The 16,034-nt window shown below is 44.4% G+C and overlaps 1 long non-coding RNA gene across 1 annotated transcript; it reads left to right on the forward strand.

The window, feature by feature from the left end:
- The first annotated feature begins 11,418 nt into the window (after positions 1-11,418).
- On the forward strand, positions 11,419-15,233 carry LOC141374668 (uncharacterized). The gene is made up of 2 exons (XR_012381742.1): positions 11,419-11,512; positions 15,092-15,233. It is a non-coding gene; the product is annotated as an uncharacterized lncRNA (long non-coding RNA).
- The last annotated feature ends 801 nt before the right edge of the window (positions 15,234-16,034 follow it).

Here is a 16,034-nt window from a genome sequence, read left to right on the forward strand (position 1 = left end):
CCTAAAGCAAAATAACTCAGAAAGGTTGATATTTTGACACTGAGGAAATGTGCAAGTATCTAACAAATACATTTTATGTCAAATATAGGGGGAAAGTCTAAAAATGGTAAATGGGAAAATATATTTGTATTTATAAAATAAATAATCCCAAATTAAGACATAGTCATGAATATTTGCATTTTAAATGCTGGTTTTAGTACTGGTTTCAAATATTGAAGAAATTATGCACAAATATATAAGAGTAGATAATGAAATTGTTTGGTGTCAAACAGTTGTAACACATTGTGCAAAATTTTGCAGATCAAAAAGATAAAAATAAGGATATTTATATTACTAGTAATATCATTGACAAACTTGACATACTAGCTACAAAGTCTTGTAAGCCACAAAGAGATAAAACACATTTTTAAAAAATATTAATATGTTCATGCAATATTTATAAACATTTGTCATGAACTACGCCCCAAAACTTTCACAAGCTCTATTTAAATAAAGCAGAAATTCTACCAGCCTTATTGTCTGACCACAATGTAATAAAATTAGCAAGTAAAGACAAAGGATGACAGCAATATTTAATTACATGGAAATTGTAAAACTACTCTATCAAAGGACCCCAACCCCAGAGAAGGAGAATTTTCTTTAAATGTAAATTACTGCTCCCCTCCTCCAGATCCCTTATCAATAATATAAGTCATAGTTGATTTTACTGGACTTTGATGGGATAGTTAAATGTGATGCTATTAAAAAGTTTCCAAAGCAAAGGGGCGCCTGGGTGGCTCAGTCCGTTAAGCGTCTGCCTTCGGCTCAGGTCATGATCCCAGGGTCCTGGGATCGAGTCCCTTATCGAGCCCTGCATCGAGCCCTGAATCAGGCTCCTTGCTCACCGAGGAATCTGCTTCTCCATCTGCCCCTGCTCTTGCTATCTCAAATAAATAAATAAGTAAGTAAATAAATAAATAAATAAATAAATAAAATCTTAAAAACAAAAAGTTTCTAAAGCCTGGAAAATTTTTAGAAATTGTCTTGATTATAGAAGGCCAGCATCACATGGAAGCCTGAACTTAACAGTAATAACAATAAAAAATATTCTTAGAACAATCGCACTTACGAATATAGATGTAACATTTATTAAGGAAATATTTTTACATTAAACCCAAGAGTATATGCAAAGAACAAAATACCATGGACTAGCCAGATTTATTCCAAGGGATGTGGAAATAATTTACTAGCATGAAATATGTTAATATAATTTGTAACAACAGTTCATTAAAGGAGAAAATCCCCAAATTATCTCATTTATTGCTTAAGTGGCAGATAATAAAAATCAACAACTGCTCCTGTGTTTTCCTGACATTATGGAGTGTCTGGTAGAAATACCCTGTTTACACCGTACTTAGCTGTGAAACACAGAGGGATCCGTGGCTAAGTTGGGACTAAAATGAGGATGTCCACACTCAGTATCAAGTCTTAGCATTGCCACGGCCTCACATTTTTAGCTACTCAGAAAAGGAAGGAGAAATAAGGAAATCATACAAGTACTGGAAAGGAAAAAAACAAAATGGTTATTATATTTAGGTAAGACTATCATGGTTCTCTGGAAAGTAATCCACTAATATATAAACCAAATGCCAGTTAACATCCCAACAATATGTCATTCCGAGTTTTCATCTGGAAGAATTACTGTCCAAATTAGCAATACAAATGCTGAGCTAAGGGTCCGGGCACAGAGAGGTTATCTTAACAGACTTCAGTCTCTGTCATCATGCCCACCACTGTGTGGAGGTGTTCTTGAGAAACGGTACAGAAGCACATGCAGGGATATGTACATGTAAAGAGGTCTCCTTAAATCTCCGGGAAAAGGAAGGATTAGCTAGGGAATGTGTTGTGACAACCTACTAACTATTTCAGGGGAAAATAGTGTTAAATTCATACCTCATACCAAAATGAATTCCAGATGGGCTAAATATTTTAATGTTTTAAAAGAGAAGAAATCATGAAGGCAATAGAAGAAAATACAGTAAAACGTAGTATGAAAATTTGGGTGTGAAAATTCTTTCTAAGGACGCAAACGAAAATCTGAAATAAACGTAGGAAAAGATCAATACATGTTCATACATAAAAAATTAAAATGTCCTTTGAATAAAACGAAAACCTGCCGGATACAAAGTTAAGAGATAAGGAAAACTAGGGGGAAGGGGCAGGCAAGAAGGGAATTGCCAAATACATATAAAAAGATTAATATAGCTATTACATGAAAAACTCTTATAAAACATTAAGAAAAAGGTAAAAGCGATCTTTAAAAGCGGAGAGAGAATACAAACGGGCAATTCGAATAGAATACAATGAAATGCAAATGACCAATAAATAAGAAAACACCTTAGTGAGATTTAATTCATAGCCCCAAATCAGCATAGTTTAAAAAAGAATCTTAAATGTTAACAAGGACTCTGGCCATTCTTGCTCATAAACTGTTCCCGGGAACAGCATTACAACCTACCTGCAGGGTCATGGGCAGGAATTCAAAGCACACTTCCCTGACTCTAGGAACTCCAGCTTCAGGAAACGGTTCTAAAGAAATAATTCAGGAAACCATCATGGTACTCTTTTTTTCTTAACTGAAAAAGAAAAAGACATATTTTAAGTGCCTGTCAATACAGGATTAAGGTAACCTCTGTTCTATAAAATACCATACAAAAAATTACATATGATACAGATCTATATTTACTAACATGAAAATCTATCCATAATGACTACTAAGTAAAAAATCTGATTAAAGAATAACATGCATAACATGATGAAAATATAAGATGTGTGTGGATCTATCTAGAAACATATGACCCCAGATGTTAATATTTCAATTATGGTGCACTCCTGTTCATATAAGGAAATACTTATTCATCTAATATAAAATAAAAAGACAAGTTAAGTGTAGAATATGATCTCTAGCCACCTCTCCTCCCAGAAATCTCTCTCTATATACAATATGGATTTTTATTTTTATTTATTTTTTTAAAATGTTTTATTTATTTATTTGACAGAGAGAGACACAGCTAGAGAGGGAACACAGGCAGGGGCAGAGGGAGAAGGAGAAGCAGGCTTTCCATGGAGCAGGGAGCCCGACGCGGAGCTCGATCTCAGGACCCTGGGATCATGACCTGAGCTGAAGGCAGACACTTAACGACTGAGCCACCCAGGCGCCCCTACAATATGGATTTTTAAATTGCAAGAGAAATCACTAAAATATTAACTAAAATTTTCTCTGGGTGGGGGGATTTAGAAAAAGTGTTATTTTCTCCCTTTAAGTTTGTATCTAGTTCCTCAATTTTCCAAGGTGGGCATATGCCAATTCCGTAATTTGAGGGAAGCATTAAAACAAAGGGGGGAGGGAGAGACCACGGGGTGGGCGGTCCTTCCCTGCCCCTGCATGCGCACACACACACACACACACACACACACACACACACACCCGCCGTAGAACCATGGCCCGGGAGTCTGGAGCAGGAGTCCATGAACAGAGAGGGCAGGCACACTGCCTGAGCCCACACCATGCTGTCACAGATCTGGTGGCTTGTGCCAGCAACGCATATGCCCAGAGAGCTAACGCACACTGGGAGTCTTTTCCCAGAGAAGCCTGGCACCATGGAGAGAATCCCTGAAGCAGTCTTCGTAACAATCTCGTTCTGCAACGTCCAGCTCTTTGGAGATGTGAGCATTCAGGGTAAAATCTTTCATCTAATGGTAGGGCAATGGGGATATTTTAAAGATTTATTTATTTATTTTGAGAGAGAGAGAGAGAGAGAATGAGTGAGCAGGGGGAGGGGCAGAGGGAGAGAATCCATAAGCAGATTCCTCTCGCTGAGCATGGAGCCTGACACGGGGCCCCAGGTGGGGCCCCGTGCCAGGCTGGATCCCAAAACCTTAAGATCATGACCTGAGACTAAACCAAGAGTCGGCCACTCAACTGACTGAGCCACCCAGGTGCCCTAATTGGGATATTTCAAATTCATCCCAAAAGATTGTTTTATGCGCCACATTACACAACTGTGTACTCACATTACTTACAATATATTGCATGTATATTGAACCTATATGTTGTACATGCATATATATTGTATATAGAGAGAAAGGTTCTGGACACAGGCTCTGCTAATATTGTGGGGTTTTGCTAAAGTAATTTTTCTCTGCCATCCACCCTTGGAGGTCCATCCTCTAGCTCTGGGAGGGGTGCTATAGGCAGAGTTCCTCCCGAGTGGGAGGCTATTTGCGGTCTATCTCTCCACCAGCTGCATGTCCACATTCTTTCCTGAACACACGCCTGACCTGACCTGCCTGAGAGAAAGAAGGCCAGGATCTTGCATCTTTCTAGAGTTTCTGGAAGATTGCCAGCGTTCGGTAGAGTAAGGAAATTCAGCCTTGCCGGAAGTCAAGGGAATGAGTGATGTAGAGGTAAGAATGGACACGAAGAAACTCATCCAGGAGTAGAGTTCTTGAGCCCTCCCCCCACCCTGTTCCCATGTCACACGGTCTAACTTCTGTTATTGCCTCTTAACTACAGGCTGTGAATCCTTGTGTTTAAATCATGCCCCGGACACTGAGTTCCCTGATGGCCATGGTCACCTCTGTAGCACAGGACCCAGCACAGAGCTTCATTCATCTTTGAGCCTAAAACTGTCCATTGGATGAATGCATGAATGAATACATAAATACAGAAACAAATGGAGAGGTTTTTAGATCTAGAGATCACCCTGAAAATCAATTATTACTGCTCCTGTTGTGATTCCTGGTCTACTTCAACAGATATTTGCCTGGCTACTTTTTCCTTGAGGAGAAGATGCCTAACTGCTGGTTTCTAAATGACTCAGCATCTGGCCAGTCTTAGTGACAGACATGCCCCCAGGCTGGAGCCTGTGATCTTCTCCCTGGAATGATGTGTGGTCAATGGTTTTGATTTTCCAGGGCTGGTTTCATGACTTGTACTTCTTTACTTGAGATGTAGCTAAATTAACCACCCACCATTACTGGAGTTAAGATCTCTGTGGTCATGGTCTTAGGGATCGTGACGGTCATGATGACACTAGGAATGTGTCCGGGGGGGAGGGGGGTGGCTTGCATTCTATCATAGAGAAGGAGCAGCTGAAGAATGGCCAAGTCACTCACAGCCACCTGCTTCCAGCTTCCCTGGACCTAATTAATCTCCTGGTGTCAGAAGTCTGTTGGCCCTGAGCCATCTGCAGGGGAGGCTGGAGCCAGCTCAGTGAAGCAGGCAGAGTTGGTAGCCAGGTGCCAGCATAGGGAGTCAAGGCTTGGATAATGAAAAGAGAGAGAAAAGTTGAGAGACTGGAATATTCCTAGATTCTTGGACAGAGTAGCAAGTGTCAAATGGGTGGTAATGCTTGAGAGAAGAGCCCATCCCAAGATTTTTTTAATGGCCCCAGGAAGGAAAAAATGAGGCCTATGCCAAAGTAGGCCAAGATAATTGTCAATGTGTAAGACAGGATACCAGGGAAATCTCTGTTGAAGGGGTGGGTGGCAGGAAAAGGGAAGAGATATCCATTGCTCTAGAGGTGCTCAGGGCTTCCATCTGAGGGCGCTGGGATCCTTCCAGATCAAAGCACTGAATGTATTTACAATGTACTCAGTTACAAATTCTTTTAACATAGCGTATCAAGGGGAACATGGCACCAGAAAGTGTCCCAGGACAAAAATACCTATGTTGTATGATGCATGAGTGCTTGGCATTATTCCAGCTCTCTGTATTTGTTACTGTCATCAAATACATTGGAAAATCAAGAAATAAAGATATTTAAATAACTAGGTGTTCTCTCCCCCGCCCGGCTCGTCTCCCGCTCCCATCAAAGCCATGACCCAGGGGCCTCTGATGCTATGAGGCTAGAGGTGGTCGGAGGAGGCAGTAGAGGGGGATCTCACCGGGTTATCTGTCAGAGTGATCACGTGCAAAGAGCAGTTAATTGCTCTGTGAAATGCTTCCATTGCTATCTCCACGGAGCACGAGCGTTTCCTCTACATAGTGACGCAGTGTTAATAAGGTACAGGAAGCCAAGTATGACTCCATAAGTGATGTCAGTCTGGGGCTCTGCCCACGTGGGCCTCCAGACCACCCCACTTGGGGACCTGGCAGAGGAGATGTGAAGGTGCCTCCCACCAGAATTATCAGGTGGCCTTGAGCCAAATTTTAATTCAAGTTGTTGAATCTCTCGTTTCTGCAGCTGTAAAATGAGAATAAGGTGGTTTTTAGGAGGGGCAGGTACAGATCCTTTCGCATAGTGTCTTGCCGTGTACAGGGACACCCCATCAAGCTGGCTGCTGGCAGAACCACTATTATTACTGCCCTAACACTGTCATTCTTTGAACAGGGAGGTGACATAAAGCATCATGTACCCAAGGCAGCTTTGTTTATTGACAATAAATATTCAGAAGACAATAAAAAACAACTAGAACATTTTTGGATTAGAGTCCAAAAATAGAGAGCAATCCTCAAACAGAGAAAAATAAAGTTAGACAGAAAGGGGGTGCTACGTATGAACCGATCGAGGTACAGACCAATCCTTTCTGGGGTTTATCAGTGTGAGTCAAGGCCACGTAGAAATAACATTTCTGGGATAGTCAAGGTTTTACTGCAAAACCAGTAAAGGGATTCAAATGAGACTACTAAGGATATTGAGGGAAAGAGGGGATTGAATTTTATTATCAGTAAATTAGAACATTTTACCCCAGAGGGGTGGATAATGATGAAATAACTCCCTCTGCCCCTTTAAAAGTCACGAAACAGGACTGGAGTTCAAATAGACACATCAGAAACCACGAGAGCAAGAGCACTTACGAGACTGGGGTGGTAGGATTTGACATGGAAGGGGCCCCTGGAAAGGGTTCCCTTCTTAACCAGAGGCCCAGAGGACGTCAATCCATGCCCCGGAAGTGCTAGGAGATGCCCAGGGACAAGAGGATCGTCCACTCAGTCACTGCGCCCCCTGGAGGACAGACGACAATTATCCCCCATCTCCACGTGGACAGCAGGGGGCGGGGCGGGGGGCGGGGCTTATACCCTGTTTCCGCCTCAGGGTCTCATTTGATCCCACTTCAGCTTATTTTAGACTTCTAAAAAAAATCGCGTGAGGCCTCGGAGGCTTCAGGAGATCGGCTGGCTGGCTCAGGAGAGCAGAGAGTCACTAGCACAAATCACCCCCTTTCCCTTCTCGAGACCTCCTGGTCTGGCCGTTGCCGCACACGGATACAGACTGGGAATGAGTTGGCACCAGTTCAGGCACAGCCCACAGAAGGCAGGATGGCTGAGCCAACATGAAGAGTAGGGAGAGGGAGAAGAAATGTAGAAACTAATACCCTCACTATACAAAGTTCAGTGGCAACAGAGTCTGTGAAAAGTAAACAGAGCCAGAAGCTAAAGGGTGCGTGTGTTAAAGGCACGATATTACCAGCAGAAGCACCAGAAGTAATGATGTAACAATACACGTTCAAGGAGCAGAGGTTGGAAGGGGTAGCTTGTGAGGGAAGAAAATCCTGTAGGTCCCCAGCAGAGTGTGCAGGGGCAGATGGATAAGGCACAAAGATGGATCGAGACCAGCAGAGGTGAAGCCTGTTACATAGGGTTACAGAGGTGCCCTCAGAACAATTACCAACGGAAAGTGAAACATCTCTGCTGGTTGGTTCTGAACCGCTATGGAGGGGTCTGGTGAGAATTGGCCACTTTGTATTATAAGCCCTTCTTAATACTTGATTTGTTAATTATGGATGTGTATTACTTTAATTTAAAAAATGACTTAGAACCAATCTGCTGTACCTCTAGGACAGAGATATGTCCTGTCTTCTCATAAAGAGCATTTTAAGGAGAAATCCCTCAGGATATTGTAAATACTATGCTTGCCATTTTTGACTCCCAGGAAAATCATTGTTCACAACTCTTTGTTTTAAAATATCTGTTTTAATATTATTTAGATAGAGTAAGGCCAACAGATCAGGGATGACTGCCATTGACAGGACAGTTTTACTCACAGTTCCCAGAGGAGAACACACCCACACAGGGCCACACAGTGTGGCGCCAGGGTTGATGAGGAAGAAGAAGTAGAGGGGAAAAGGGGGTCGGAGCACTTCTGTGGTTTCTGTCAGAAGGATTGGCCAGGTTGAAAAATTTCAGCAGGCTGTGGGCCTAAAGACTGTCCCCAGTTGTCTAGTACCTGGCCCTGGAGTGATCAGGGCAAGTGGGTAGAGGTCCAGAGGATGAGAGCTGTTGAAGGGAGTGGGAAGGGGATGTGAGCTAGGAATTTTGCATCTGCACTGCATTGTGTTGGTTTGCATTCGACACACACGTTCAAAGGCAAGTTATTTGCTATCTCTAGGAAGTGCCTAACCCTAGGAGGGGCAGGCCCTCCAGGCCAGCAAGGCCCTAAGATGTCCAAGCATCAGAGTAAGGAAAAACAAAAGACAAAATGGTTAATATATCTTTTAAAAATATTTCTTTTTCTGTCTAAACACATCCAGTGTCTATTGCCTACATCAGTAAAATAATATTAAAAAGAAAGTAACCATTGCTAGATATTGTAACACCAGGTAGTGGCTCACAAAGGCCTTTAGCCCATTAACCATCATTGATGGGTGGTGATACATCTTCTGTTTATACCTCTGCTATTTGCCCAGCATTTCCCATCATCAGCCTATCTGCCTCTGAGCCACAACCACACACAGGGCCCATCCAGTGGACAGCGTGTCCTAGGCGTGCATGGGATGAGTGATTCTCTTGGCCCCAGGCCTTGTAGAGCAAGCAACCTTCTGGTTTGACTTTAGTCTGCTCTGAGAAAGAGAATACGCCTACGCCACCCAGGGGAGCGTGAGACATCTCATACCATCTCAACAATTGATACTTTGGCTATCTATCAACTTTCATTGCTTTTGCTATGCATGAGCTAAGTCCTGCTCCCAACCCTTTCCGAGGCCTGTACGAGTAGGGATTATATTTTGGGACCTCTAAACAGTTGTCTCCATGAAAGCTGCAGAGTCCCATTTAATGTTTTCATCTGTGTGCTCTCATGTTGCTTCTATCAATCACTTGGCAATAAGGTGATCGATTAAAGCCTAGAAATAGGAAATAGCTGGTGACACAGAGTGAAAGACCTCACTGCAGAAAAGGAGAAGCAGAGTGACAGCTTTGCCTTGGGCCCTCCCTAGCTCGGTTACATCTTCATAACACAAACAAATGGAAGAGTCCTCTGCCTTTAAAAAGAAAAAATCTGGAACCTACTAGTGCTTTTCATTTTTCCCAGTGAATGGTTGGCAGAAATCTTCCAAACTGTTTACTTAATAATTTGTTAAAAAATATAGTTTTGCAGCTGGGTGATTGTTTATTTTTTTCCCTCCGAGAATCAAGTGTTGCATCCAGAGCTTGCTTGTTATGATGGAAGCCGTGTGGTCAATTTGGATTTTGATGAATGTCTCACCCCCACCCGAGGCTGCAGGAGACTTGCTTTGGAGGCCTGCCCTGGCTCCCCCCAACGTTAGCTGTCATGTCCCCTTTTCTGGTCCACTGTCTAGTTTCTGTGGTCTGCCATTGGGAAGGTTAAGGGGGGAACGCACACAACCGTGTGTAGCCCAGGTACACAGGGGGTTGTGGCATTGCTCACTTGGGGGAGGCTGGCTACCTAGGAAAAGGGAAATAAAATCAGTTTGTAACAAGCGAAGTCTAATGAACTGTGGCCTCTTTTAATCATAAACAGATAGTTTATCCACTGAAAACATCATGTGGGCCAAAGAATCAAAGAACTTTTAGATGAATAATCCATATGGTTTTATATGCGAGGGAGAGAGGGAGGGAGGGCGGCCAGTTGGCTTCCTGTGAGCTGGTGTGTGTGCAGGGAGTCGGTTCAGCTCTCCACCTCCCCATTTGGCCTCCTGGCCCCAGATAAAGCTGCCCTCACTATGCTTGGGGTGGACAATTCACTGATGATTCTGGGTGACATGAGGTACGTTGGGGGATGCTCTGTCCACAGACGAAAGCCCACAGCATCAGCACAAGCACCCTTAATGCTGTCCAGTGGCGACATGATGGGGGATGGCGGGCCTGGGGACAGAGGGAAGCATCCATGTTTCAGCTCTGTGAAAGGTCCAGACGTCTCTGTAAAAAGTTGGCTGCCTGGTGTGACTGGGAAAGACCAGAGACTTGGCCCTGGAAGGTTGGGTCTGGAGCTCTGTTCATTTCATCTCTTTTTCTCCTGTGGGGAAGACACTTGAGATTGTGGAGTTGGCTAAATCCATGGGAAACAAGACGCTTGAGCTTAACAGGGTGATCCAGGTTTGAGCAAACTGAGCTCACCCCCTGTGAAAACCTGCAGAGGAATTTTCACCTCATGGCGTGTCAAGGTGAAAAGCCACTAAGGAAACCAGAGAGTGTGGTACCAGAAAGATGTTTTCTGCCTCAGGGGCCAAGCAGCTTCCCTTCAACCATTAGCACTAGGAGCCCTAGAAGGTTTGTTTCTGAGCAGTCGATTCCCAGAGGGCCCCCCACGGCCTGCAGGTGCTCACCCTGAGACCAGGAGTGTAGTGTGTGCCCAGGGCCCCATCGGGAGGGGAAAGGCAGGCTTGAAGAGAGGAGTAAGGGGAAACCCCCAAACAAAGTGCAAACGTGAGCAGTGCAAGGACTGTGGGTTAGCCAGAGTTCCTGCCATGCGGGGCAGAGAGAGGGAGGGGGAAGCTGAGTGGGCCCCAAGCTCGCCCATGGCACCTTCCAGCCACTTCACCCACTGACCTCAGCTGCAGGCCTTCACATTCATGCCAGTGGTAGAAACAGTGGTGCCCTAGCTCAGGCGAACACGTTTCTTCTCCCTTTGTAAATCCTTCTCTCTGACCCGGGGATTAAGCCCCTGCCAACCTTCAGTTCCCCTTACGCCACCAGCCCGCACCCAGGCGGCTAGCTCTCGGGTCCCCTGTTAGAGCGCCCTCTGCTGGCCATGGCGTCTCCTGTCCTGCCAGCAAGCTGGAGGCTTTTCTCAAGACTCAAAGCTGGGGAGAGCACAAACCACGGATCACTCAGCGCATGCGTGCATCTTGCCTTGTGCCAAACACGGGAAGAAACTGTCCGGCCTCTGCTCAAACACCTGCAGGGACAGGAAGCTCATTAGCAGTCCATTCCATTGCTGTCAACTCAGACCACTGGAAATATCTTCCCTATGCTGAGCCAATAGCTGCCTTTTGTTGCTCACTCCACGTGTCCTAACGCTGTCTTCTCAAGCCACCCTGAGCAAGCACACTTCTGCTTCTCTTGACCACCCTTCAGGAGTTTGAACCCAACCATCAGCTAATCCCAGTCCTTCCCCTCTTTCCAAACCCTCCTACGTCCTCCAGCCATCCCAGTGGGAGGTCATTTCAGCAGCGGGATCCCTCACTTCTCCACACAATCCACTCCTCAAACACCCTGTAAGTAGAGTTTGACCAGTGCACAGGATGGACGTCACTTCCCAGGTCCGATGACTGTACCTGGAACACACAGGTGGGGGGCACAGCAGTTGATGTACCACGACCTGCGCACTGGGTTTTTTTTTAAGGTGGGGGCGGGTGAGGGAGGGCCAGAGGGAGAGAGAGAATCTCCAGCAGACTCCCCACTGAGCACGGAGCCCGACACAGGCCCAATCTCACGACGCTGAGATCATGACCTGAGACAAAATCAAGAGTCAGATGCTCAGTGGACTGAGCCATCCAGGCGCCCCTCACAACGTGTGCACTTCTGATGCACTTTACGTTTATGTTCAAATTTAATTCATTTTTATATATGCTAATTAATCCCACCCATTAATCTAGCCAGCGAACATTTTTATTTCTTTTTTTATTAGTTTCAGGGGTAGAATTTAGTGATTCATCAGTTGCACACAACACCCAGTGCTCATCACATCACATGCCCTCCTCAATGCCCGTCACCCAGTTACCCCATCCCCCACCCACCTCCCCTCCAGCAGCCCTCAGTTTCCTAGAGTTAAGTCTCTTATGGTTTATCTCTCTCTCTGATTTCATCTTATTTTATTTTTCCTTCCCTTCCCCTATGTTCATCTGTTTTGTTTCTTAAATTCCACATATGAGTGAAATCATACGGTATTTTGTCTTTCTCTGACTGACTTATTCCATTTAGTAAAATATCCTCTAGTTCCATCCACGTTGTTGCAAATGGCAAGATTTCATTCTTTTTGATGGTGGAATAATATTCTGTTCTATATATATATGTATATATACCATATCTTCTTTATCCATTCATCTGTCTATGGACATCTGGGCTCTTTCCATAAGTTGCCTAATGGGGACATTGCTGCTATAAAACACTGGGTTGCATATGCCCCTTTGGATCACTATGTTTGTATCCTTTGGATAAATACCTAACAGTGCACTTTCTGGGTCATAGGGTATCTCTATTTTTACCTTTTTGAGGAACCTCCATACTGTTTTCCAGAGTAGCTAGCAAACATTTCATTCCCACCATGTGCCAGGCAGTTGTTACCACAGTCATTTGGTCTTGGTACATCTTCACAATTTCTGTATTAAATTTCTTCCTGGTTTATTATGTCCATAATTCTCATGTCCAAAGATCATTTGAGATGTGAATTAGTTTTATATATCCAGTATATCTGTAACACCTTCCAGATCAATTTGACGAGTTTGGCAGGTAACCTTTCTATGTCTTAGTACTTCTGACTACCATGATCCATCTTAATTATTTAAAGAGGCCACGCAGCTCCTAGAGAGCTCCCTTGGGTCCACATTCATCACACCCCTTTGTGAAAGATGGTTCAATCAACTACCAAGGCTTTTATGAGGAGCCCATGAGGATCTTGTCCTGTCGTCTTTAGATTGATCAAAAAGCTTCCACATGTCACCTTGTCACATGTCTCATAAAAACCCAGAGACACTGAGCCCACCACATCCCTATGTGCAGCCTAGTAAGTGCATTCGTGTTTCCTTGCTCTGCTGTGGGGTTTTGACATATTTCTTTTAAGTGGCTCCTATTAGGAGCTAGCTTATTGTTTGGCTGACCAGGCCGGACACTGAGGTCCCGCCGCGACATACAGAGGCATGGTTGATTCTGGTTCAAACTTCTGTTTTATGCCCTTGACCCAGAAAGCAGGCTAGCATTGAAGCTTTGTCCCTGGGAGCATCCCCTGGGAGGAGGGTGCTTTGTTTCTCTCCTGTGCTTAGCAGTGCCTTGTCTTGGCTGAAATGTCTCAAGTCATAGCGCCTCCCTGGTTCCCTGGGGAGGCTATTTTAGTCTAATAATAGATGGCATTCTTAACAAGGACTTCCTGATATTAGTCATAAATTGTCCTGCACTGATTTCACGCTATTATTCATTCCTAAACCTTTTGTTTTTAATACAACTTAACACCCATCTCTTTGGTCTGTGCCCAAATATGTGTGTAATGTGTATGAGATGTATGACAAAGACCTTACGCAAGATAGTTACTATATTATATGTATATTTTATAATATAGTATATATTATAAAATATACACATAAAAGTCAGAATTTTATCTCACTTTAAAATATCTTAAAGTGATGGTTGAGGCCTAAGATGTGACTGTGAAGAGGTGGAAATGTGTGTGAGAATCTGTGACAAGAAATCAAGAGTTTGCTCTATTCTGCTATGTGACATTGGAGAATTGCTATTTCTCTCTGGGCCTTAGTTTTATTGCTTACGATGAATGGCTGGGACATCCCTCCTAACTCTTTTACAACGTATGTAGATGATCACTCACAATATAGACCCACTGTCTCTGACACCTGTAACTTGATGCTTATAATAGTACCCCTATTACTACTAGTACTCTAATAATAATGAGCACTTTTGACTGTTTGTGACTTTGAATTCAGCAATTTTCTTCATTCTTATAATAAACCTATGAGGTAGATATGCCATTCTCATTTATAAGTGGGAAAGACTGAGGTCTGTTGCACTCAAATCTCTTACTGAGATGAACGCACCATTATGTGACAACTGATGAGCCAGGTCTGTCTGAATCCATTACGTTCTTCTGCCAGGGGCTTCAGCATGGTGATCCTGAGTGGACACAGAGAGTCTAGAACTAGTTCAATGTCCCACGTGGGGGCCACTAGTGGTCATAGAGTCATTGACATGTGGCCAGTCCAAATTCAAATGTGCTGCAAGTGTGAAATGCACAGTGCATTTTGTGTAAATGGAAACCATCTCATTAATAATCTTTTATATTGATAATATGTAGAAATGATAGCTTGGAAATATTGAGTTAAAGCAAATACATCATAAACATCCATTTCATCTACTTTTACTCTGCTTGATGTGGCGACTAGACAATTGTACGTGCTGGACAGGGCTCAGCGTGTAGCCCATGCTCTGCCGCCACGGAGGGTACGGATCGAGAGGACTTGACCTCCGCTGTGTTGTTTTCAAGGCAAGGAAGGCAACAAGGGGAGAAATGTCCAAGGAAATATTTCCCCAAAAATCAGAAGGGAGCCTTAGCCACATGATTCAGTTTCCCCAGTCCTTTGTCAGGATTATTTCACAATCAACATTTCAGACACTTGTAGGGCACCCGGCGTTCCTCCCTGCCCGGCCTTCCCCACCAAGCAGCCAGTGGCCACTCCATTATAGCACGGCCCTGCAGCAAATTCCACTCTCCCCACACGTCACGAAGCAGTTTCCTGGTAATCAGGACCTGGCCAGCTCTTCAGATGTGGCCCCGGAGCCACCTGCCCGTCCAACAGTGATGAGGGAGTCAAAGGTCTCAGGCTCAGTACAGGGCCTAGGGCAGGAGTATGGCCTCTCTAGCCCAGTGAGGTTTCTGCCAAAGCCTTGGGAAGGACCCTGGTGTCTGGGGAAAGCTGAAATGGTTCTAGAAGTGGAAAGGATAGCGTGTTTCCTGGACAGACTGTGCACGTGACTGCGTTTGCCCAAGGGCCCCCTTGGAGCTTCTGCAGATAACTGGATAACCAGACTCACAGCAAATCACTCCCACTGTGCGTGGACACTGTGTGATGATTTGAAAATAGTCTGGGGAGGGGGGCGTTCCTAATAAGAACAGTAATAATACTGAGGTGTGTATGATTGCAGGTAAGAGAGCTGATTCGTGGAAATAGCGCCTCATGTGGCTAGAAGAAAACTCAGCGGGATTAAGAAGGTGGAGAGGGACTGGTAATGATTCCTCGCCGCCCAAGTGCTGGAGGGCACGAGGGTAAAGGAGGGCATAAGTGTTCGTGCTCAGTGTCGTTCTGGTAGGAGGTCGGCTCCTCAGAGTCTGCACCTTCTTAAATGTGGGGCCCTTGGCGGGGCAGTGCGTGCCTGGCCTCACCCGTGGTCCAGCCCTGACCAGGAGGGTTGTTAAGGACCTACTTACATTAGCTTATCTAATTCATACAAAAGCGTTGTGGTTCAAAAGGATTATCTCCATTTTATAGATGGAAGAAACTGAGGCTCAGGTTCAAAGGCACGTGGCAAATAAGCTCGCACGCATTCCCTGCACTGCATAGCTCCCTCAATTTAGTCTCTACAATTTGCTTAAAAAGATTACTGAATTTTTCCAAACTTGAAAACAATGCTGGAGGGCATGTGGATGAATCTGGCTGGTCTTGGCTCTGCCACTTACTGGCTGTTTGACTTTAGCCCAATTCCTTAATTTCTTGGTTTTTAATGTGGACGATTTGTTTGTAGGATGAAATGGGAATACATTTCAGCACATAAAATGCTCAGCAAAGTGCCCGGCACAGTAAAGACAGTAAACACTGTCATAATCTGGAGGCGGGACAGGAAAAAAACAAACACACACCAGGCAGTGAAGGAAGAGCCTGAGTTTTCCAGGCAGTGAGGTAAGCTGCGGTACCTCCCTCAGCTCCTTTGGGAAGTATGAGAGGACCTCAGAATGCCACGAGTGGAAGGAAGGGGAAGGGGCAGGAAAGCCTGAACCAAGAAGGTCTAGAACATCAGCTGAGGAAATGGTCATCATTAAGCTGTGAAATGAGTACCATAGAAGGCTTTAAATGGAAGGCTGACACAGTAA

The sequence above is a fragment of the Callorhinus ursinus genome, unplaced genomic scaffold (genome assembly GCF_003265705.2).
Source record: "Callorhinus ursinus isolate GAN/ISIS: 27379988/994484 unplaced genomic scaffold, GSC_fseal_2.0 scaffold20, whole genome shotgun sequence".
Taxonomy (NCBI): domain Eukaryota; kingdom Metazoa; phylum Chordata; class Mammalia; order Carnivora; family Otariidae; genus Callorhinus; species Callorhinus ursinus.